This window comes from Hylobates moloch, unplaced genomic scaffold, assembly GCF_009828535.3.
Source record: "Hylobates moloch isolate HMO894 unplaced genomic scaffold, HMol_V3 SCAFFOLD_24, whole genome shotgun sequence".
Classification (NCBI taxonomy): domain Eukaryota; kingdom Metazoa; phylum Chordata; class Mammalia; order Primates; family Hylobatidae; genus Hylobates; species Hylobates moloch.
In genome coordinates, this window is record NW_026652299.1 from 3,535,353 (window position 1) to 3,562,117 (window position 26,765).

The 26,765-nt window shown below is 38.9% G+C and overlaps 1 protein-coding gene and 1 pseudogene across 2 annotated transcripts in view; one reads left to right on the forward strand and one right to left on the reverse strand.

The window, feature by feature from the left end:
* MBD5 (methyl-CpG binding domain protein 5) overlaps positions 1-26,765 on the reverse strand; it is a 470,039-nt gene that overhangs the window by 189,049 nt on the left and 254,225 nt on the right. The gene's annotated exons all lie outside the window — the stretch shown is intronic.
* Positions 20,150-23,333, forward strand: LOC116463025 (ubiquitin carboxyl-terminal hydrolase 12-like; annotated as a pseudogene).

A 26,765-nucleotide genomic window follows, 5' to 3' on the forward strand; every position in this document is an offset into this window, starting at 1 on the left:
GTGTGGTGGCGCATGTCTGTAATCCCAGCTACTAGGGTGGGTGAGGCACGAGAACACTTGAACGCAGGAGGCAGAGGTTGCAGTGAGCCGAAATTGCACCACTGCACTTTAGCCTGGGAAAGAGCGAGATTCTGTCTCAAGAAAAAAACCAAAACACATTGGAGAAAGTACGTCCTATTCAACAAGGAGTATTGGGAAAATTGGATAGCCATATGCATAAGAATTTTTGTATATCACCATGTACAAAAATTAACTCAAGATGGATTAAATACCTAAATGTAAGATTGGGAACTATAAAATCCTAGAAGAAAACTGAGGAAATCTCTTCTGAACATTGACCTAGACAAAGAATTTTTGAGTAAGTTCTCAAACACAAATGCCAGAAAAACAAAAATAGACAAATAGGACTAAATTAAACTAAAAAGATTCTGCACATCAAAAGAAACAATTAACAGAGAAAACAGACAATCTACAGAATGGGAAAAAATTTTGTAAACTCTGCATCCAAATAAGGGGCTAATATCCAGAATCTACAAGGAACTCAAACAACTCAACAAGAAAAATAATTAAAAAAAAACATTAAAAAGTAGGCAAAGTAAATGAGCAGACATTATTCAAAAGCAGACATAGAAGTGGCTAACAAACACAGGAAAAATGCTCAACATCACTAATCTTCAGAGAAATAAAAATTAAAACCACAATGAGATGCCATCTTACACCAGTCAGAAGGGCTATTACTAAAAAGTGAAAAAACAACAGATGTTGCAGAGGATGGGGATAATAGAAAATATGTATACACCATTGGTAGGAATGTAAATTAGTACAACCTTTATGGAAATCAGTATGGAAAGTTCTTCAAGAACTAAAAATAGAACTACAATTCGACCCAGCAATCCCACCACTGAGTATATACCCAACGGGAAAGAAATCATTATATCAAAAAGATATCTGCACTCATGTTCATTGCAGCACTATTCACAAAGCAAAGATGTGGAATCAACTTAAGGGTCCATCATCAGAGGACTGGATAAAGAAAATGTGGTATATATATGCCATGGAATACTACTCAGCCATAAAAAAGAATGAAATCGTGTCTTTTGCAGCAACATGGGTGGAACTGGAGGTCATTATAGCTAAGTGAAATAACTCAGACAGAGAAAGTAAAATGCTGCATGTTTTCACACAAGCGAGGACTAAATGATGGAAACACTTGGACATACAGAGTGGAATAATAGACACTAGAGACAACAAAAGGGGGGAGGGTGGGAAGGGGTGAGGGTTAAATTACCTATTGGGTACATTGTTCCTTATTCAGGTGACAAATACAATAAAAGCCCAGACTTTATCACTACACAATAAATGCAAGTAAAAGTTTGCACTTGTACCCACTAAATATACTAAAATTAAAATAATTTTTTAAAATAATTATACTTTGGCCCCGTTTATTACTTTAGAGGCTTTAAACATGGTTCTTTACATGTGGTTAACTTAATTTTCTTTTTTGAGGCGGAGTTTCACTCTTGTTGCCCAGGCTCGAGTGCAATGGTGCAATCTCGGCTCACTGCAACCTCTGCCTCTCAGGTTCAAGTGATTCTCCTGCCTCAGCCTCCCGAGAAGCTGGGATTACAGGCATGCGCCACTATGACTGGCTAATTTTGTATTTTTTTAAATATATATATTTTTAGTAGAGACAGGGTTTCTCCATGTTGGTCAGGCTGGTCTTGAACTCCTGACCTCAGGTGATCCACCCGCCTTGGCCTCCAAAAGTGCTGGGATTACAAGTGTGAGCCACTGCTTTATACTGGAGTTTTGGGATAATATTAATCTCTTTTTTAGCATGGTTTAAGTTGTGAAGAAAATTGTCTATGTTCTCAAGTACTCTGATGCTTTTCCCATTAAGTGAAGATGTGTAACTGTAGTTCCCTCTAAATGCTTTTAAAACCTCAAAACAATAAATAACAAAGCACAAGCTCAACATAAAAAACTGACCTGGTCTGAAAGACTAATCAACTTAATCTTACTTCTGCATATTCTTGACTTTTCTTATTACCAAACACTCTGATGTAAAATAAGCTTCTATCTTGTATTTACAATTTTCCTCTTTCTTCCTTTTAAAAATATTTTTATTATTAACCATCAACTTCATGTTTTTCTATTTGTTCATCCATTCATTTATTATTGTAACAAGTATTTATCAAATATCAACCATGAACCAAGTACTATGCTAGATTCTGGGTTTAATTTTTTTAAGAAGTATGATGATTTTACTTAAGAAATGTAAGGTATCACTACACTTTAACTTAAATCTTGAGTCACTGAATGGGTCTATTTCAAGAGTTATAATGTTATATTACTGGTGGGAACAACTCCTAAATGCCCACTAATTTGCTAGCAAGCTGAGGATATGAGATTGCATATAATAAATAAGAAACTATAAGTACATGTTTACTTTCATCTTATATACCCAATGTAATCTACATGCTTCTCAGCATGATGAACTCTTCCTTAAAACATTTACAAGACCGACTCATACAAATATCAAAAATATAGACTATTATATAATAAGTATCAAGTAAGTTTTATAGGAATTCAGAGTTCTGATTGGGGTAGTCAGGAAAAGCAGGTGTTGTGATTTGGATTTGTGTCCCCATCCAAATCTCATGTCAAATTGTAATCACCAGTGTTGGAGGAGTGCCCTGGTAGGAGGTGATTGGATCATGGGGTTAGATTTTCCCCTGGCTGTTCTCATGATAAGGAGTGAGTTCTCACGATATCTGGTTGTTTAAAAGTATGTAGCACCAGACCCTTTGCTCTCTTCCTTCTACTCTGGCCATGTAACACATGCCTGCTTCCCCTTCACCTTCTACAATGATTTTCAGTTTCTTGAGGCCTCCCCAGCCATGCTTCCTGTACAGCCTATGGAACTGTGAGTCAATCAAACCACTTTTCTTTATAAAGCACGCAGTCTTAGGCAGTTCTTTACAGTTATGTGAGAATGGACTAATAAAACTGGTGTTAAAATTAGTCTTGAAGATTAGCACGAAGAGGGAAGGTACTCCAAGTAGGGAGAAAGGACAAAAGTAAAGATACATGGGTGGTATACATTATAAGACATCTTCAGAATGCAGTGCCTGGTACATGGTGGGCATGTTGTAAATAATTGTAGATGGGTAGAGGAATGGATTTATCAGAGGATTAATGGAGGGAAACAGCAATATATAAGACGGGAAGGTTGGACTGGGGTCAGATAATTGAGGGTCTTAAAAATGAAGCAAAGTCACTTAAAATGTATTCTGTATACTTGGGCTCTTCAAGTAGAAATATATACCTCATGGTCCACTGGAAGTCTCAGGATAAACATGAAGCATCTTCCCGACTCTTCAATTTTACTTGAACATTTGAAGAATGAAGTGAAGAAATTTAAGTGATACCTAATTTAAAACATTATTTTTATATTAAAACAAACAGATGTATTTTGGAGTGAAATGTAAAACGTGTGAATTTTTAATGTAAAACAAGAGACTTCAAGGAAATATTGAGCTTGTGGTGAGGTGCTTTCAGTTACGCTACCTTCGTTTACAACCTTTTCTGGCAGTGGATATGTGGGACTGTAAGAGGGATTTGAGCAAGGTAGTAACAGGATTAAAATGATGATTTACTTATACTAATGTAGCAGCAGGATGCAGGTTGGTCTAGCATGTGGAGATGAACAATCTGTAACCTAGCTAAAGAACTATGGAAAAAGTTCCTTTGACCAAATTTTAATCAAGCTCCTCTGAGTCCTCTTTTTAACTAGGCTCCAATCTTGGGCTCTGTTCTTAGTCCCCCTCTCCTCAGAAAAAGAAAAGAAAGAAAAAAAGATAATGGGTAGCTTTGTTTAATGTCTCATGAAATATCCATGAACAATACAAACATAGTTGTTACAAACAAGTGAATTGAATGGATATAAGTTGATAAAAGCTTATAAATGAGCTTTTCAATAATAACCATCCCTAAAATAACCATATATATGGTTATTTTATATATATATAAAATATATATATATATATATGCCTAAAAACAGTTGCCAAAATCTTTTTGGTAACTTGAAACTTTAGAGTTATGCTATGTTGAGTAAGAGATAGTTACTGAATATCTAAATCATTTCTAAGAAAGAAAAAACTACTGAAACACGCTGGGCGCAGTGGTGGACATCTGTAATCCCAGCACTTGTCTATGGCCATACCACCCTGAATGCGCTTGATCTCATCTGTAATCCAAGCACTTTGGGAGGCCGAGGAGGGTGGATCACCTGAGGTCAGGAGTTCGAGACCAGCCTGGCCAACATGGTGAAACCCCGTCTCTACTAAAATTACAGAAAATTAGCTGAGAGTGGTGGCGCTGCTGGTAATCCCAGCTACCTGAGGGGCTGAGACAGGAGAATCCCTTGAACCTGGGAGGTGGAGGTTGCAGTGAGCCGAAATGGTGCCACTGCATTCCAGCCTGGGCAACAGAGTGAGACTCTGTCTCAAAAACAAAAACAAAAACCATAAAACTGAAACATTAATTGCTGAACATAAGTTTATACATTTTTGGCATCTTGTTTTCATACAATATAAAGAAGTTAAGATATCTAGGTCTGTAAAAAAAAAATTCCTTTTGCCACATGAAAAACTATAGTATGAGGAGGCGTATGTCTGTAGGAATTGTGAGATGATATGTTTATAAAATGCTGATCTATGACAGACAGTTTACAGTTTTCTACTTCCTAGTTTTCTCTGTAAGGAAAAGACTACTGATGGCTAAAAAGTACAAGCAGGGTGGCTGGCAAGATAACCGAATAGGAATAGCTCCGATCTGCAGCTCCCAGTGAGATCAATGCAGAAGGCAGGTGATTTCTGCATTTCCAACTGAGGTATCCAACTTCCCTCACTGGGATTGGTCAGACAGTGAGTGCAGCCCATGGAGGGCAAGCAGAAGCAGGGTGGGGTGTTGCCTCACCCGGGAAGTGCAAGGGGTCAGAGAACTCCCTCCCTTAGCCGTGGGAAGCATTGAGGGACTGTGCCATTAGGAACAGTGCATTCCAGCCCAGATATTCTGCTTTTCCTGTCGTCTTCATAACCTGCAGACCAGGAGATTCCCTTGGGTGCCTAGACCACTGGGGCCCTGGGTTTCAAGCAAAAATGGGGCAGCCGTTTGGGTAGACACTGAGCTAGCTGCAGGATTTTTTGTTCATACCCCAGTGGTGCCTGGAATGCCAATGAGACAGAACCGTTCACTCCTCAGGAAAGGGGGCTGAAGTCAGGGAGCCAAGTGGTCTAGCTCAGTGGATCCCATTCCCACAGAGCCCAGTAAGCTAAGATCCACTGGCTTGAAATTCTCACGGCCAGCAGAGCAGTCTGAAGTCGACCTGGGAGGCTTGAGCTTGGAGCGGGGAGGTGCGTCTGCTTGAGTAGGTGGTTTTACCCTCACAGTGTAAACAAAGCCGCCAGGAATTTTGAACTGGGCAGAGCCCACCACAGCTTGGCAAAGCCACTGTAGCCAGACTGCCTCTCTAGATTCCTCCTCTCTGAGAACGGCATCTCTGAAAGAAAGGCAGCAGCCCCAGTCAGGGGCTTATACATAGAACTCCCACCTCCCTGGGACAGAGCATCTGGGGGAAGGGGCAGCTGTGGGCACCGCTTCAGCAGACACAAATATTCCTGCCTGCCACCTCTGAAGACAGCAGCAGATCTCCCAGCACAGTGCTCGAGTTCTGCTAAGGGATAGACTGCCTCCTCAAATGGGTCCCTGACCCCTGTGCCTCCTGATTGGGAGACACCTACCAGCAAGGTTCGACAGACACCTCATACAGAAGAGCTCCAGCTGGCATCTAGCAGGTGCCACTCTGGGACGAACCTTCCAGAGGAAGGAACAGGCAGCAATCTTTGCTGTTCTGCAGCCTCTGCTGGTGATACCCAGTGAAACAGGGTCTGGAATGGACCTCCAGCAAACTCCAGCAGACCTGCAGCAGAGGAGCCTGGCTGTTAGAAGGAAAACTAACAAACAGAAAGGAATAGCATCGACATCAACAAAAAGGACATCCACACAGAAACCTCATTTGAAGATCACCAACATCAAAGACCAAAGGTAGATAAATCCAGGAAGACGAGGAAAAACCAGCTCAAAGAGGCTGAAAATCCCAAAAACCAGAATGTTTCTCCTCCATAGGATCACAACTCCTCGCCAGCAAAGGAACAAAACTGGATAGAGAATGAGTCTGACAAATTGACGGAAGAAGGCTTCAGAAGGTGGGTAATAACAAACTCCTCTGAGCTAAAGGAGCATGTTCTAACCCAATGAAAGGAAGCTAAGGACCTTGAAAAAAGGTTACAGGAATTGCTAAGTAGAATAACCAGTTTAGAGAAGAACACTAATGACCTGATGGAGCCGAACAACACAGCACAACAACTTCATGAAGTATACACAAATATCAATAGCTGAGTCAATCAAGCGGAAGAAAGGCTATCAGAGATTGAAGATCAACTTAATGAAATAAAGCGTGAAGACAAGATTGGAGAAAAAAGAATGAAAAGGAATGAACAAAGCCTCCAAGAAATATGGGACTATGTGAAAAGACCAAACCTGCGTTTGATTGGTGTACCTGAAAGTGATGGGAAGAATGCAACCAAGTTGGAAAACACTCCTCAGGATATTATCCAGGAGAACATCCCCAACCTAGCAAGAGAGGTCAACATTCAAATTCACGAATTACAGAGAAAACCCCAAAGATACTCCTTGAGAAGGGCAACCACAAGACACATAATGGTCAGATTCAACAAGGTTGAAATGAAGGAAAAAATGTTAAGGGCAGCCAGAGTGAAAGGTCAAGTTACCCACAAAGGTAATCCCATCAGATTATCAGCAGCTCTCTCTGCAGAAACCCTGCAAGCCAGAGGAGAGTGGGGACCAATATTCAACATTCTTAAAGAAAAGAATTTTCAACCCAAAATTTCATATGCAACGAAACTAGGCTTCATAAGTGAAGGAGAAATAAAATCCTTTACGGACGAGCAAATGCTGAGAGATTTTGTCACCACCAGGCCTGCCTTACGAGAACTCCTGAAGGAAGCACTAAATATGGAAAGGAAAAACCGGTATCAGCCACTGCAAAAACATTACAAATTGTAAAGTCCATCGACACTATGAAGAAACTGTATCAACTAACAGGCAAAATAACCAGCCAGCATCATAATGACAGGATCAAATTCAGACATAACAATATTACCCTCAAATGTGAACAGGCTAAATGCCTCAATTAAAAGACACAGACTGGCAAATTGGAGAAAGACTCAGGACCCATTGGTGTGCTGTATTAAGGAGACCCATCTCACATGCAAAGACACACATAGGTTCAAAATAAAGGGATGGAGGAATATTTACTAAGCAAATGGAAAGCAATAAAAAGCAGGGGTTGCAATCCTAGTCTCTGACAAAACAGACTTTAAACCAACAAAGGTAAAAAAAGACAAAGAAGGGCTTTATATAATGGTAAAAGGATCAATGCAACAAGAAGAGCTAACTAACCTAATATATATGCACCTAATACAGGAGCACTGAGAGATCCATAATGCAAGTTCTTAGAGACCTACAAAGAGACTTAGACTCCCACACAATAATAGCGGGAGACTTTAACGCCCCACTGTCAATATCAGACAGATCAGCTAGACAGAAAATTAACAAGGACATTCAGGACTTGAACTCAGCTCTGGACCAAGCCGACCTAATAGACACGTAGAGAACTCTCTACCCCAAATCAACAGAATACACATTCTTCTCAGCATCACATAGCACTTATTCTAAAATTGACCACATAATTGGAAGTAAAACACTCCTCAGCAAATGCAAAAGAACAGAAATTATAACAGTCTCTCAGACCACAGTACAATCAAATTAGAACTCAGGATTCAGAAACTGACTCAAAACCGCACAACTACATGAAAACTGAACAACCTGCTCCTGAATGACTACTAGGCAAATAATGAAATCAAGGCAGAAATAAAGATGTTCTTTGAAACCAGTGAAAACAAAAACACAATGTACCAGAATCTCTGGGACACAGCTAAAGCAGTGTTTAGAGGGAAATTTATAGGACTAAATGCCCATAGGATAAAGCAGGAAAGATCTAAAATTGACACACTAACATCACAATTAAAAGAACTAGAGAAGTAAGAGCAAACAAATTCAAAAGCTAGCAGAAGACAAGAAATAACTAAGATCAGAGCAGAACTGAAGGAGAGAGAGACAGGAAAAACACTTCAAAAAAATCAATGAATCCAGGAGCTGGTTTTTTGAAAAGATTAACAAAATACATAGATCACTAGCGAGACTAATAAAGAAGAAAAGAGAGAAGAATCAAATAGACACAATAAAAAACGATAAATGGTATATCACCACTGATCCCACAGCAATACAAACTACCATCAGAGAATACTATAAACACCTCTACACAAATAAACTAGAAAATGTAGAAGAAATTGATAAATTCCTGGACATATACACCTTCCCAAGACTAAATTAGGAAGAAGTTGAATCCCTGAATAGAGCAATAACAAGTTCTGAAATTGAGGCAGTAATTAATAGCTTACCAACCAAAAAACCCCAGGAACAGATGGATTCACAGCCGAATTCTACCAAAGGTACAAAAAGGAGCTGGTACCATTCCTTCTGAAACTATTCCAAACAACAGAAAGGAGGGACTCCTTCATAACTCATTTTATGAGGGCAGCATCATTCTGATACAAAAACCTGGCAGAGACACAACAAAGAAAGAAAATTTCAGGCCAATATCCCTGATGAACATCGATGCAAAAATCCTCAATAAACTAATGGCAAACTGAATCCAGCAGCACGTCAAAAAGCTTATCCACCATGATCAAGTTGGCTTTATCCCTGGGATGCAAGGCTGGTTCAACATTGTAAATCAATAAACATAATCCATCACTTAAACAGAACCAATGACAAAAACCACGATTATCTCAATAGATGCAGAAAAGGCCTCTGATAAAATTCAACAACGCTTCATGCTAAAAACTCTCAATAAACTAGGTATTGATGGAATGTATCTCAAAATAATAAGAGCTATTTATGACAAACCTACAGCCAGTATCATACTGAATGGGCAAAAGCTGGAAGCATTCCCTTTGAAAACTGGCACAAGAGAACCATGCCCTCTCTCTCCATTCCTATTCAGGAATTTGAATTCAATATAGTATTTGAAGTTCTGGCTGGGGCAATCAGGCAAGAGAAAGAAATAAAGAGTATTCAAATAGAAAGAGAGGAAGTCAGATTGTCTCTGTTTGCAGATGCCATGACTTTATATTTAGAAAACCCCATCGTCTCAGCCCCAAATCTCCTTAAGCTGATAAGCAACTTCAGCAAAGTGTCAGGATACAAAGTCAATGTGCAAAAATCACCCTATACACCAATAACAGACAGAGAGCCTAATCATGAGTGAACTCTCATTCACAGTTGCTACAAAGAGAATAAAATACCTAGGAATACAACTTACAAGGGATATGAAGGACCTCTTCAAGGAGAACTACAAACCACTGCTGAAGGAAATAAAAGAGGAGACAAGCAAATGGAAAAGCATTCCACGTTCAAGGATAGGAAGAATCAATATCGTGAAAATGGCCATACTGCCCAAAGTAATTTATAGGTTCAATGGTATCTCCACCAATCTACTATTGACTTTCTTCACAGAATTAGAAAAAACTACTTTAAATTTCATGTGGAACCAAAAAGGAGCCCATATAGCCAAGACAATCCTTAGCAAAAAGAACAAAGCTGTAGGCATCAAGATACTTCACTTCAAACTATTCAACAAGGCTACAGTAACCAAAACAGCATGATACTGGTACCAAAACAGATATATAGACCAATGAAACAGAACAGAGGCCTCAGAAATCATGCCAACTATGTGATCTTTGACAAAGCTGACAAAAACAAGCAATGGGGAAAGGATTCCCTATTTAATAAATGTTGCTAGGAAAACTGGCTAGCCATATGCAGAAAACTGAAACTGGACCCCTTCCTTACACCTTATAGAAAAATGAACTTAGGATGGATTAAAGACTTACATGTAAGACCTAAAACCATAAAAACCCTAGAAGAAAACCTATGCAATACCATTCAGGGCATAGGCATGGGCAAAGACTTCAAGACTAAAATACCAAAAGCGATGCCAAAAAAGCCAAAATTGACAAACAGGATCTAATTAAACTAAAGAGTTTCTGCACAGCAAAAGAAACTACCATCAGAGTGAACAGGCCACCTACAGAATGTGAGAAAATGTTTGCAACCTATTCACCTGACAAAGGGCTAATATCCAGAATCTTCAAGGAACTTAACCCCATAAAAAAAAAAAAAAGAAACAACCCCATCAAAAAGTGGGAGAAGTATATGAACAGACACTTCTCAAAAGAAGACATTTATGAGGGCAACAAACATGAAAAAAACTCATTATCACTGGTCATTAGAGAAATGTATATCAAAACCACAATGAGATACCATCTCACGCCAGTTAGAATGGCAATCATTAAAAAGTCAGGAAACAACAGATGCTGGTGAGGATGTGGAGAAATAGGAATGCTTTTACACTGTTGGTGGGAGGGTAAATTAATTCAACCATTGTGGAAAACAGTGTGGTGATTCCTCAAGGATCTAGAACTAGAAATACCATTTGACCCAGCAATCCCATTACTGGGTATATACCCAAAGGATTATAAATCACTCTACTATAAAAACACATGCACACATATGTTTACTGCAGCACTGTTCACAATAGCAAAGACTTGGAACCAACCCAAATCCCCATCAGTGATAGACTAGATAAAGAAATTGTGATATATATACACCATGGAATACTATGCAGCTGTAAAAAAAATGAGTTCATGTCCTTTGCAGGGACATGGATGAAGCTGGAAACCATCATTCTCAGCAAACTAACACAGGAACAGAAAACCAAACACCACATGTTCTCACTCATAAGTGGGAACTGAACAATGAGAACACATGGTCACAAGGAGGGGAACATCACACACCTGGGTCTGTCAGGGGGTGGGGGGCTAGGGGAGGGATAGCATTAGGAGAAATACCTAATGTAGATGACCGGTTGATGGGTGCAGCAAACCACCATGGCACGTGTATACCTGTGTAATAAACCTGCACGTTCTGCACACGTATCCCAGAACCTAAAGTATAATAAAAAAATATAAGCAATATATGTAATTTAAACTACTAGAAATAATAAAGGTAAAGGGAAACAACTTTGTGTGAAAATGTGTAAGAAAAGTAAGATGTGTTTTTAGTAAGAAATAGTATAAAAGATTTAAAAATGTGTTTTCATTGAGGAAAAAGGGATAGTTTTCTACTAAAGTAAGGTGACTATTGTTTTAGGATGCGAAAGAGGAAAAGAGTATGATAAAAACTGAATGGATGTAAAATGGTTGTAAAAGGTTTGTGAAAAAGAAATTTTGTATAGTCAAGTTGTTAAGATTGGATAGATTTATTTTAAAAGTTCTTTAAAAAAATAGAGCTCATAATTTTCTGATGAAAAGCTACAATTCGGTTTTCTCTTTGTTAAAAGAATAAAGTTTTCTAGTCTGTTTTCAATTACTTAAAAAACCCAAGTCTTATCAATTTTAAAAGATTTCTTTTTTACAATTATGTAAATTCTGTATTTGCCTACAAAACCTTTCATAATTACTTTGGTTAAATAAACAACTAAGTATTGTTTCACAGTGACCTGTGATCCCATTTAATCAAGTGTTCCAACTTTTAACATTGTTGACAAAGTTCCCCAAATCAAATCCTAAAAGCTCTAATCTTGTAAAAAGAAGGATGTTATCCTACATTGGTGTATTTGACATGTTAAATTACAACGAAGCACTGTCAAATAAAATGTGATGTTTAAGCTTATTTATATTCTATTTCTATGAGTATATGTCATTGATATAAATATTCCAGAAATTGTATGACGTTCACAGGACTTTGCCAAAATCCTCTTTTCTGGTTATTATTGTTGCGTATCACAGAAACAACCAAATTCTCTTTTCAAATAAATTGTTATCAGATCCTTAGAAGTTGATGGGTTTGTTAAACTATTAATTCAAAATTAAGCAGAACAAAAATTAATTACCTGAGACTGAATGAACTAATTTTTATTAGTTTTTGTTTGAAGCATTGTTGGTTCTTTGTTGTTTGGTTTTCCATATTTAAAGAAACCTTTTTCTCTTAAACTATCTATAACTTACAGCAATCTTAGAGATTATGCCCTTTGTAAACAAAACGAAACATTTATTTTTTCTCCCTGCCTAATCTCTCCAAAATATGGATGCTATTATTCAGTATTATTATTTTTATGGCAATATAGGTGTTTGTATAAGTTCAATAAAAATGTTTTTATTGCCGGGCGTGGTGGCTCACACTTGTAATCCCAGCACTTTGGGAGGCCGAGGTGGGCGGATCACGAGGTCAGGAGATCGAGACCACGGTGAAACCCCGTCTCTACTAAAAATACAAAAAATTAGCCGGGCGTGGTGGCGGGCGCCTGTAGTCCCAGCTACTCGGAGAGGCTGAGGCAGGAGAATGGCGTGAACCCGGGAGGCGGAGCTTGCAGTGAGCCAAGATTGCGCCACTGCACTCCAGCCTGGGTGACAGAGCGAGACTCTGTCTCAAAAAAAAAAAAAAAAAAAAAGTTTTTATTATAGCAAGACAGAGCTGGAAACATTGATTATATTACCAAGGCTTTGACTGGAATGGCATATTTTAGAATGAAGTACAGAGAATCAGATATGACTAAACAGATTTAAGAAACTAGAGTCAACCTTATAAGCCAATGCTTACAAAGCCCTCTTAAGATATCAGTCTAGTACCTGGCTTACAGGGTTCCCGTTCTTAAAATTGAATACAGAAGTCTCTTCCTGGGAGGCCCAGGAAACTCTAGGTACCTTGGCGACCTAGAGAAGAGAGGAATTCACTCAAATCTGCAGGCATAATAGGTGGCAAAATCTGGTGGTGAGTTCCTGGCTTTGTATCCTAGCCTGGGTTTTAAAAGTTTAATCTGAGATTCCTTATGAAAAGTTCAAACAAAGCAAATTTTAAAAGGCCTATGTGATCAATTACCATTCTTGCTATGCTGATTTAAATAATCAGGCCAAATCTAATGACACTAGATTTATTTTGTAATAAAAAATTAAAAAGGAGGGAGATTGTAAAAAATTTTGTTTCAGTGGAAAACTATAGTGGACCTGTTATTAGATTCTAGCTCTGTTCATTGTCTTTGAGGCTTCATTATATACTTGTAAACTGGATGGGATCCAGAATTCCTCTAGTTTCCTTTGATATCTGGCTACAACTGTCCAAACTAACATTCTAATTTTTTCTCCCATCCTTCTGCTTTGGCATCACTAAGAACTAAAACTGCCATTTTCCCAAAGCTCTGCAAGCTGAAGCTGGACAACTTGACATGAACTTCTAACAAATTACCATAACAGATTGTGTGCAGGCGACATCACGCCTGCTGCTGTTTGGGCCCCTCAGAAAGTTCACCCGATGTCATCGCTAAACACATTCAAATTGCAAACCAGGAAATGTGTGGGGTTGCTTCTCTCATCCTCAGTCGACCATTTAAAGATGCTTTGAGCCCAATATCCAGAAATCTTCTTGACTGGCTGCCCTCTGGACACAGAAACTGGGTTTGTAGACATTAATCTTGGTTTTTCTTTTTCTGTTTCATAGAAATGCCACTCATTAAATGCCTGATTGTTCATACCATCCGGCAGACATCCTCTACCAAATGAGGAATGGACTTTTATTATTCAAAGAAAAGAAGATTGACTCTTCTTTCCTTTGAACAATAGGGAGGATTGACAGAAACTCTCTCCTTTGACTAAACGTTAGGCTCCTCTGAGTCCTCCTCTTAACAAGGCTTCAGTCTTGGGCTCCATCCTTAGTCAAGTGACTCTGCCTGTTTAGTCCACTTTAAGCAAGTATCCTGTTGGATCAGTTTAGCGAAAATCTCCCATCCTAGATATCTGATCAAATGGCCTGCCTTTTAAAATAACCCTGTCAAGTCAGTTTGGCCAGAATTCTCTTTGCCTCTGATGTTTCCTTTCAGTAATTTTCCATCCACTGATACCCACTCCGCTCCTTGGTTATAGATACCCACTGCCCTTATTGGAGTTAGAGTTGGGCCCAATCTCTCTCTCCCACTGCAGTCCCCATTGCAGTAGTCCCTTGAACAAAGTCTTCTTTATTGTCTTATCAAATGTCATCCATAATATTTTTCTTTAATGTAGTCCAGAATAGTAGCTATTAGAATGAAAAGAAGCTTGAAAAGCCTTTTAAGGATGTTGGTATTTCAACTAATTTTGCAACCCACAATGCACTAGAATTGATTCAGTGATGCTAGACTTTTTTTTTATATTGAGAAGCAGTTTGCTGCTGGTTAAGTACTGACTCTTGTGCCAGGATGCCTGGGATTAAATTTTGGCTCAGGTACTTACTGTGGCACTTGCGTGCAAATTGCTTAACTGTTGTGTGCCTGCATTTCTTTGCCTATTTCTTGATGTTAATTTAATATTACCTATTTCATTGGATTGCTTTGAGGATTAAACGAATTAATATATGTAAAACACTTAAAACAGTGCCCGGGTACAGTAAATACTGTTTAAGTGTCAGCTGCTATTATTATTATTACTACGTACATTGACTCTCATCTTTCCTGAGATTTCAGACTCCTAGGAATCGGGGAGATCTGCAGTGTGGATATATGGCTGTGGAAAATCTCTGAATCCTGGAATATCAGCTGAGAGATTGATGAGGGCATTATAAGTTGGCTCAGTTCATCAGCGTTAGGCTTTGAGGTCATTTGTACTCTATTGCTCCCTCATTACTTAAAGGTTTCTTTTGAGCTTGATAATCTCTATTAAAAATGTCCACATCAAGTGTTTCTGACACCTAATAAAATTAGATTTATTTGATACAAGTAAATATTTTGTTACAAATCATTTTTGATAACAAAAAAAGAAAAAGATATCCAAATCTATTCAGAGTGAGCAAACTGTATTTGCAACATGCTGTATATTGTGATATATTACAATCTACTGGTAGGTTTGGTTAGGTTGAACCACATGAAATTGTCCATAATCAATCATTTTTGACTCACAAAAATGACATATCTTTTCAAATTGTTAAACCTAATATTTCCTGAATTTTACTTTAGACAAAGAATATATGCTTTTATTTTTTCTTATCCATATTCTACACTTTTTTGTCAGTTAAAATAACTAAGAAATGATGTGGACAGATAAGGTCAACAACAGCACACAAAATGATTCTTATATGAATTAACACTCTGGAACTGGAAAACTCCTCTTTGTCTTTGCCTTTAACCTCTAATATTTCCCCTTGCTCCCTGCTGTGCTGTTGTGGTAAGCCGGCTGGCCTGACATGTAGCCACACAGACTTTTCCCTACCAACTTTGCATATATTAGCAACCAAATGCTGTGCCTTTGTTTAGAATATTGCTTTTTTAAGTATGCTTGGAAAGATTTTCTGGCAGGGCAACCTTATTCTTCAGAAGCTTAAATGGCTTGAATATACTAATTAACGAAACACCAAATTGTTTGTCTGATTTACTACTGAATGCCTTTTGTAATGATTTGCTGGATTTGCTAAAATTCAGAAGGTTCCACTTATTAAAAACCAATAGCTGCTCCAATTATTTGGCTGGCCATTTGCAATCCGGCGATCTGCAATCATTATTTCACTTTCTGAGACAACTAAAAATATGAATAATATCTTCAAATTTTATTTTTGAATAGCTCTTCAAATAAAGATATATAATATATATAATAATGTATAACATATAATGTATATATGATATAATGAAACATATACGCTTTAGTGTGGTATATCATTTTACTTTTCACTTTAGTTTGAAAAGAGTAAGATGAAAGAAACCATGCTTTCAAGATAAAACAGAAGCCTGGGCAAGATAGTGACACCTCATCTTTAAAAAAATAAAAAAAAAATTAGCCAGGTAGGGTGGTGTACATTGTAGTGTCAGCTACTCGGAAGGCTGAGGTGGATCACTTGAAACCAGGAGGTTGAGACTGCAGTGAGCCATGACAGCGCCACTGCACACTAGCTTAGGTGACAGAGTAAGACTGTGCCTCCAGAAAACCCAGAAAAAAAAACAAACAAAAACCCAAAGCCGAATTGCTTTAATATCTGCATAGAAAAATAATCCAATCTAAGTCCCACATCTATATGTAATTAAATGGACTTGATATAAGTTTAATTCTCTTCAGCAGAACATTGACTTTAAAAAATTACGTCTCTATTAGCAAGAGCTACTAATAACAGCAAGAAGCATGGAGAAGATACTGCTCTAGCCTGTTCTGTGTCTTAGGTAGCTTTAAAGGTTAAAATAAAAGGCTTTTTGATGGGGAGGGAAAGTCCTCATTCCAGATTGCTCCAAAAGGAAAAAGTAAGCATTAATAGAAAGATCTGGTCTGGAGGCAGTGATCACTTGGAACAATAATACAGAACTTAACACTATCAGCAAATCACAAATCCAACTAAAATCACCAGTATTTTCCCACCTCCAATCTATTCTTCATGCCCACAGCAAGAGGATTTTTTTCAAAATATGAATCTGAGCATAATATCTGCCATTTATAAAGACTCAATAGCTTTATGTTATTTTTGAATTTAAAAATATCTTCGATGGTCTTATAAAGCTAGTATTGTTACAGTAGGTAGCTAGTCAGACATGAGCAAGGCAGGAGAGGGCCCCCCATCCCCAACCAAGAATGTCAGGCAACCATCAGGTGATAGTCAGGCGGATGGTCTGTCTCTCTAAAATAATAATTGGTCACAGCTGGTGCCAGGGAAAGGCAGTCTCCCAATAGATAGAAACACCTGAAACTGGTGATCAGCAGCTTTCTGATAAGATTTCAGGAGTTAGGCAAGTGGGGTCAAGCATATATACTAAGAAGCAAAATGGCGGAGTTTAACTGGTATACGACCTTCTTCTGAGAACACTAGACTGGTAAGGAAAGAATGCCTCAAGTGAGCACGTGTACAACTTCAGTAAATATACTATGCATATAGCCCCTCCCAAGTGCTGGCAGGCCACTGCTCATGAGGACAACCCACCCCAAGGGAAGAATCAGGGGAAAAGGGACGTAATTCCCCTAGAAACATGCCAACATAAAAAATCCCAAGTCAAAGGTCAAACCATGCACTTGATCTGTCAAATCACCTGCTTGGCCCTCTTCCAAGTTACTTTACTTCCCTTCCTTCCTGCTCTAAAGCTTTTTAATAAACTTTCACTCCTGCTCTAAAACTTGCTTCAGTCTCCCACTCTGCCCTTATGCCCCTTTGTTGAATTATTTCTTCTGAGGAGGTAAGAATTGAGGTTGTTGCAAACCCATACGGATTCACCACTGCTAACAGTATGATTCAGTTACTTAATTCCTCTAACAATTTCCTATCCATTGACACTCTTCACCAGTTACTTCACTTTATCTTCCAGACACACTGTCCCTTTAGTCTCTGGTATCTTCTATGTTCCTTCCAGCTACACAGGCTCCTGCCATGCTTTTCTGCCTAGAATGTGCTTTCTTTCCTTCTTGACTCAGTTAACTCATATTCTATTGGCAATTAACTATAAGATAGTTTGGTTTATTGCTATATTGGCTTATGAATGAAGCGCTTTAGGGGTACAGTGGTGTCCCTCCATCTTAGTTACCAGCAATAGAAACCAACTTGTAATTTCAGCAGAAAATACATTTATTAAAGGATAGGAAGCACCTCACAGAATTCTTCAGAATGCTATAGAAACAGCTTTGGAAGTTACCCAACCAGGAAAGGAGCGTGCAGCATGCAATGCTACTGTCTGGAAGCTGCAGGATAGATGTTGCCACTAGAATAACTTTTCTGTTATATTTGGAAACTGGAAGTAGCTGCTACTGCTACTTCAGAAATGAAGACTCCAGAAATGGAGTCTGTAGTCTACATTTTTTTCATGTCTCTAATTTTTGTTTCAAAGTCTGTGGTGAGTATGTCTGATTGGCAGTCCTGTTTATGGACTCATGCCCAACGTGTAACAGAGACTGGGAGAGTAAGTAGTTGGCATTTTAAGCCTGTAAGATAGAAAATATCTCTGATTCCAAATGTAGGGTACTCCCTAAACCCAGAAAGAGAATTCTAATACTAATTATCCAAGAATAACAAATATCCACTAGCTGAGGAATACAGACAGAATTGAGAACAACTTTTCAAGGAAGGTAATATTTTAGTTGTGTCTAGTTTTTTTTCTTTCTTCTTTTTGTTAAGCAAGCCTTTGTCAAGCAAAGTGAAAGCAAGTGATGATAGGGAGGACACTGCAGGAAAAGAAGAGAGAATAGCATTGGTTCTTAAGTAGCTTTAGAATCAAATGAAGAGCTTTCTAAAAAACAATCCCCATGGCCGGGTGCAATGGCTCATGTCTGTAATCCCAGCACTTTGGGAGGCCAAGGCAGGTGGATGATATGTCAGGAGTTCGAGACCAGCTTGGCCAACATGATGAAACCCTGTCTCTACTAAAAATACAAAAAATTAGCTGGATGTGGTGGTGGACACCTGTAATCCCAGCTACTTGGGAGGCTAAGGCAGGAGAATTGCTCGAACCTGGGAGGTGGAGGTTACAGTGAGCTGAGATCGTGCCACTGCACTCCAGCCTGGGCAACAACAGTGAAACTCCATCTCAAAAAAAAAAAAAATCCCCAAATGTAGTTACTTATTCAATAGGTATGGACTGGGTCCCTGATATCTCATATTACTATTAGGATATTCTGTGACAATCATTTGGTTAAGTATCTGTGAAAGCAAAAGCACTGACACATAAAATAGATGGTCTGCTTAAGAGAAAGCAGTAAGTTTTTGGCCCAGTGTAAATGGAGCTCAGGGAGATCAGAGATGAGGCAAGAAAGCAAACTATGGGCAAATATAAAAGGTTATGACTGACTTCCTGAAGCATTTAAAGTGTACTCTACAGGTCCTCAGACATTTTTGAAAATGGAGATCATACATAATAGAAAATTGTTAACTCTGCATATGGGTAAAACATAACATGACACTTTAGTGAACAAAATAGGAAATGACTGGATATCAGTTATTAAAACAAAACAAAACACTCCAGGAAATGGAATAAAACTGAGCCTTTTATATATCTTGTATGCAGGCACCTGAAGGCTTAAGCAATAGATCCAGAAGGTCGGTCCTTCATTTTTCTCAGGTGAAATAGAATAGAGCATTAGTAGTCAATGAACATTTGGAGAGAAAAGAGGGTTGCAGGAGCAAAGAAGAACTCCTAAAGTTCCAAACAACTTTAGACAAAGTTCTTTAAAGAAAGTTCTTTAGGCCAGGCATGGTGGCTCATTCCTGTAATCCCAGCACTTTGGGAGGCTGAGGCAAGTGGATCACATGAGGCCAGGAGTTCAAGGCCAGCCTGACCAACATGGAGGAACCCTGTCTCTACTACAAATACAAAAATTAGCCGGCTGTGGTGGTGCATGCCTGGAATCCCAGCTACTCAGGAGCCTGAGGCAGAAGAATTGCTTGAACCTGGGAGGCAGAGGTTGCAGAGAGCCAGAACATGTCACTGCACTCCAGCCTGGGCGACAGAGCTAGGCTCTGTTTCAAAAAAAAAGAAAGAAAGAAAGAAAGAAAGAAAGAAAGTTAGTTCTTTAAACAGAGGACGGAGCAAAGCCCACCTACTGCCAGGAGGTTCTAGGAAGAAACTGCTAGAGAAGGAAAAGGGCCTGGCTTGGCATGGCATATCCTGGTTAACTGGGGTACCATCAAGGATGGGGAAAAGAGAAAGTTTCCCTATCCTTGCTTTGTCACACTGGATTTGGAGGCCGTAGCATGACTACAACTGAGATTGGCTGTAACCCAGAATTGCTTATTCTCTTTCCTTGTATATGACCTACAGGATGCCACGTATATAAACAGGTGTACTTATGTTAGGTTGTGCCTATTCATACATGTTGGCACTAAGTCTATACATACAATATTGATATATGAGGATGCTGTAATTTATTGACATGCAGTGTACAAAGTGGTTTATGGCATGATGCCGATTTCTACAGCTACAAGCAATATATTGATAAATTATAAATCATACAGTAATAAAGCTCCTTCTGAGAAGAAGAAGAGAGGTTTATGGGATACTGTCCAAAAGATAATAGCCCAGACTGACTTCTGGAATGGATGAGGAGTGAGGGGCTCCCCAGTGAAACAACCATAACTGATAAAAAATTATAAAAATACAATCATTTAAAATCTCTGAAAATTGTCTTAAGGGCACACAGCCAGTGAAGAAACATTTATGCAAGACAATTTACTAACTCTTGGGAAGAACAAAGAGAGTCACTGGCACTTGAGTCACAACCCACTGCCTTCCTCACTCCCACTCACCAGCTCAGCAGGACAGAGGCTCCACTCCAGGTAGGTGTGGTCAAGATTACAGGGCTCCCCTTCTCCCCACCTCCCAGCCAAGGGCTCTGATATCTTCCACAGAAGGCAAGCCATCAACATTTCTCATGACCCCAGCTATGTACTGCAGATGTAAAATTCTACTCAAGTACAGTTGAGAGGCCAGGGGTTCCCTTTCTGCACCAAGACCTTAACTGCAGAGCAAAAGTTCTTCTACTCCAGGTGAAGTAGACTGAGAACACTGGAGCTTAAAGCATTCATGCCCCAGCTCACCCTTAGGGCACAGGTTCCATGCTGGGAGAAGCAAGCCAAGAGATTAGAGGCTAGTCCTCTGCACACTGCTCTGCTCATAAAACAGGTTTGCCACTGCATGAAAAGTGGGCTGCTCTTCCTAATCTTAGCTTCAGGCTAGTAGTTCCAAGATTTTGTCCAGGGGGAGGAGAATGTCATAAGAACAGAGAACTCCAAAGCTCTCCCCAAGAGAACTGACTTTATTGAGAATAGAGTGAGGGAGAGTTCAAGCCCAGGAGTGCTCTTGAAACAATGAAGATTTTGATGGTAAGCAAGAGGAGGCTAGTATCTCCATGAGAGAAATAAGCTAAGTAGTAGGTCATCTTGGTGAACAATAGGAAACGACTGGGTATCAGTTATTAAACAAAAGAGAACAACACTCCCCAAAACATGAAGGTATTTGCCAGACAGAATCAAAGAGGCAGTTAAGAACAATCCTCCTGGCGTCAGAATAAACTTCAAAGAATGGCCTCAAAATTAGTTCAGTATAGGGGACAGAATTTAATTGGAACAGACTACAGCAATTTGTTCCCTGGGGTATTACTGGAAACAATAAAGCATTACCCCAGCAATTAGTAGAGCTTAACAGGTAGGTATGATACCAATAGAAGCAAACAGCATAACAGATCAGGGAAAGAGACAGTCAAGGGGGTCTATCATAGCTACTGTCATCCCAGGAGGACTATGTGCATGGGAAAGGCTGTGTGCTCTGAAGAGTAACATCAGAAGCTTCACATAGGTGCTGAATAGATTTTGTTAAAATAGTCCAGGGAAGTCATTAAATGAATAAACAGGCCAACAACAATGACAAGTATTGAGGACTAATATTCAGAATTGCTACAATATGCTATCTAGAAAGTCCAGTTTTCAATAAAATATTATAAGATATGCAAAGAGGCCAGACACGGTAACTCACGCCTGTAAATGCCAGCATGTTGGGAGGCTGAGGTGGGCAGATCACTTGAAGTCAGGAGTTCCAGACCAGCCTGGCCAACATGGTGAAACCCTGTTTCTACTACAAGTACAAAAAATAAAAACAATTAGGCGTGCTGGCAGGTGCCTGTAATCCCAGCTATTTGGGAAGCTGAGGCAAGAGAACTGCTTGAACCCAGGATGCAGAGGTTGCAGTTAGCCAACGTTGTGCCACTGTACTCTCCAGTCCAGCCTGGGCGACAGAGCGGGACTCTGTATCCAAAAAAAAAAAAAAAAAATATATATATATATATTTCAAGAACTAAAGCAAACTATGCTTAAAGAACAAAAGGAAAGTATGATTACAACATTTTAACAGATATACAATATTAATAAAGAGACAGAAATTGTAAAAAAAAATCAGGCAATGGTGGCCGGGCAGGTTTGGTGTGTGGGTTTGCGGCCCATGCTTTGCAATGCAAGCGGGTGGCCTGGCTTCTCTCCTCCCCTGCCTCCATCTGGACCACGAGTGCCATTGCTTCAACATGAGAGAAAGAGATTGGCCCAGAACAGTTTCCAGTCAGTGAGCACTATTTTGGATTAGTCAATTTTGGGAATACCTGCAATGGGCACTTTTGGGTTAGTCAATTTGGGGAACTTGTGCAATTTTGGGAATTCAGTTCTTCATGCACTTTATTTTTGTCATCCATTTCAGGAAAAAGTTCTAGCATACAAGACAACCTAGGTAGAAGGAAAATTTTAATGTGCTCAGCAACTTTCTTCCACAGTGTAGCCACACAGAAGGAAAAGGTTGAAGTAATATCTCCCGAGAAGTTCAAAACAAGATTACAGAAAGAAAATGAGATTTTCTGCATGCAACAAGATACCCATGGGTTCTTAAATTACCTACTAAATACAATTGCTGATATTCTGTAAGAAGAGAGAAGGCAGGATAAACAAAATGGTCACTTACCAAATGGTAATATTGATACTGAAAATAACAACAGCACACCAGACCCAATGTAGGTTCATGAAATTTTTCAGAAAACATTAACTAATGAAACCAGATGTATTACTTGTGAAACTATAAGAGCAAAGATGAAGATTTTAAAGAACTTCCTGTGATATAGAACAAAATACATCAGTTATTCACTGTTTAAGGGTTTTTAACACAGAAACTCTATGAAGTGAATACAGACATTACTGTGAAGAGTGTTGTGGCAAACAGGAAGCACACAAGTGAATGAAAGTTTAAAAACCACCCATGATTATAGCTCTACATCTGAAAAGATTTAAATATATGGATTAAATTCACCGATGTACGAAACTTTCTTACTAGGTAGTTTTTCGTTTAGAACTTTGTCTGTGTAACACTTCAGGGGATGCAACCAATCCAGACAGAATGTACGACCTTGTTGCTATTATGATTTACTGTGGAAGTGGTCACAGGTGAGGCCATTATATTGTAATAGTTAAGAATCAAGATTTCTGCTTGTTCTTTGATGACACTGTAGAAAAAAATGAATTCACAAATTACTGAAGAATTCTACGTATTGACCTCAGATATCGCAAAGAACTCAGAGTCTGGTTACATTCTTTTCTATTAGTCTCGGAACTGAGTGGAGACCGTCAGGAGGACATGCTTTCTGCCTTATTTCTTCCCTGGTTGTTTTGGAGAGAATCAAACACCAAGAAATAGAAATGCAGGAAGCTCAAAAGCCACTAATACTCTTTGCACACAATAAAGCAAAGACTATGGATTTTAAAAAAAGAGAAAGGTGGAAATTCTGGATGGAAATAAATATATAATACAACAAAATAAGAAATTCACTAGAGGGGCTCAATCATAGATTTCAGTTGGCAGAATAAACAGTCAGTGAACACGATGATAGATTGATAGAGATTATGTAATGAAAGCACAGAGAAAAAAGAATGTAGTAAACAACAGAGCCTCAGAGAAATGTGGGACACCACTAAACACAGCAGCATATGCATAAGACGGGTACCAGAAGGAGATGAGAGAAATAAACAAAATAATATTCAAAGAAATAATGGCTGGAAACTTCTAAAATTTGATGAAAATTCACTAATTGACCTACTGAAGAAGCTCAACAAATTCCAAGTAGGATGAGGACAGAGAGAATCATACTCAGACACATCAAAGTGAAAATGTTCAAGGGAGAGAAAATCTTGAATGTGGTGAGAGAAAATCTTGAATGCGGTAAGAGAAAAATAATTCCTCACATACGAGGGAAGCTCAAAAAGATCAGTGGCTGATTTCTCATCAGAAACAATGGAGACCAGAAGGCAGTGGGATGATATAAACAAAGTGCTGACAGGAAAACAAAACCCCAAAACTTGTTACTTAAAAATTTTAATTCTGGGCTGGACATGGTGGCTCACGCCTGTAATCCCAGCACTTTGGGAGGCAGAGGTATGCAGATCACTGGAGGCCAGGAGTTCAAGACCAGCTTGGGCAGCATAGTGAAAGCCTGTCTCTACTAAAAATACAAAAAAAAAATCATCTGGGCATGGTGGTGTTTGGCTGTAATATCAGCTACTCAGGAGGCTGAGGCACGAGAATCCGTTGAACCTGGGAGGTGGAGGTTGCAGTGAGCCGTGATCGCACTGCTGCACTCCAGCCTAGGCAATGGAGCCAGCTCTATCTCAAAAAACAAACAAACAAACAAAAAACTGTAATCCCAGCACTTTGGGAAGCCGAGGCGGGCAGATCACGAGGTCAGGAGATCAAGACCATCCTGGCTAACACAGTGAAACCCCATCTCTACTAAAAATACAAAAAATTAGTCGGGCGTGGTGGTGGGTGCCTGTAGTCCCAGTTACTCGGGAGGCTGAGGCAGGAGAATGGCGTGAACCCGGGAGGCGGAGCTTGCAGTGAGCCGAGATTATCCAAAAAAAAAAAAAAAAAAAAAATCTTCATTCTGGCCAAACTCTATTTCAAAAAGGAACGTGAAATAAGTATGTTCCAAGGAAACTGAAGCTGAGAAAATTTATTGATAACACGTCTACCTACATTACAAGAAATACTAAAGAAACTTCTTCAAGAATCCAGTTGATAATCTGACATCAAGAAAACAAAAAGGGGCAGCACAAGTAAAAGTAATTATAAAAGATACAATGAATGCATATTTCGTCTCCTTCTTTCCTTAATTGATCAAAAAAGAAATTGTACAAAACAATATTGTAGGATAAAGTACTGTTGGGCCTATCACATATAGAAATATATCTGACAGGAATAACATAAACGAGCACAGAGTAAGCATGTGACAAAATCTAACACCCCTTCATTTTAAAAATATTCAACAAACAAGAAGTAGAAGGGCACTTCCTCAACCATTAAAGGACATTTATGGAAAATCCACAGTTCAGATCATACTTAATGGTGAATGAATGCATGCTTTCCCCCCAGATCAGGAACAAAAATTATCTAGTCTTGCCACTTCTATTCAACATTATACTGGAAGTTCTAGCCAAGGAAACTAGACAAGAAAATGAAATAAAAGGCACACAAATTGGGAAAGACTAAGATAGAGGTAAGACTATCTCGATTTAAGATGATACGATCTTTTTTAAAAAAATTTTTGTAGGTACATTGTAGGTATATATATTTACGGGGTACATGAGATGTTTTGATACAGGCATGCAATGTGAAGTAAACACATCATGGAGACTGAGGTATCCATCCCCTCAGGCATTTATCCTTTGAGATATAAACCATTACATTCTTTAAGTTTAAAATATACAATTAAGTTATTATTAACTATAGTCACTCTATTATGCTATCAAAATACAATAGTAGATTTTATTCATTCTTTATAGTTTTTGTACCCATTAGCCATCCCCACCTCTCCCCTAATCCCCCTACAACCCTTCCCAGCCTCTGGCAACCATAGCCTCCCAGGGAGTTGGGACTACAGACACATGCCACCATGCCGAGCTAATTTTTTTTTTTTTTTTTTTTTGAGGCAAGTTTTCATTATCTTGCCCAGGCTGGTCTCGAACTCCTGGGCTCGAGTGATCCACCTGACCTCGGCTTCTCAAAGTGTTGGGATTAGAGGCATGAGCCACACTGCACCTGGCCAATTGTTTTGTTTAATTCCGCAAATGAGTGGGAGCATGCATTGTTTGTCTTTCTGTGCCTGGCTTATTTCACTTAGCATAATGATCTCCAGTTCCATCAATGTTGTTGAAAATGATTGGATCCCTTTTTTTTTTAATGGCTGAATGGTACTCTGTTGTGTATAGGTACCACATTTTCTTTATCCATTCATCTGTTGATGAACACTTAGCTTGCTTCCAAATCTCTAGCTACTGTAAACAGTGCTGCAACAAACATGGGAGTGCATAGATATATCTTCAATATGCTGATTTCCTTTCTTTTGGGTATATACTCAGCAGTGAGATTGCTGGATCATATGGTAGCTCTATTTTTAGTTTTTAAAGGAACCTCCAGACTGTTGTCCATAGTGGCTGTACTAACTTGCACTCCCACCAACATTGTAGGAGGGTTCCTTTTTTTCCACATCCTAGCTAGCATTTGTTATTGCCTATCTTTTGGATATAGGTCATTTTAATTGGGGTGAGAAGATACCTCATTGTAGTCTCGATTTGCATTTCTGATGATTAATGACTGAGCACCCTTTCATATACCTGTTTGCTATTTGTATGTCTTCTTTTGAGAAATGTCTATTCAATCAAATCTTTTGCCCATTTTTAAGTTGTATTGTTAGTTTTTTTTTTTCCTGTAAAGTTTATGAGCTCCTTACATATTCTGGTTATTAATCCTTTGTCAGATAGGTAGTTTGCAAATATTTTCTCCCATTCTGTTTGTTGTCTCTTCACTTTCTTGACTGTTTCCTTTGCTGTGCAGAGGCTTTTTAACTTAATGTGATCCCACTTGTCCACTTTTGCTTTGGCTGCCTGTGCTCATGGGGTGTTGCTCAAGAAATATTTGCCCAGATCGATGTCTTAGAGAGCTACTCCAATGTTTTCTTGTAGTAATTTCATAGTTTGAGGTCTTAGATGTAAGT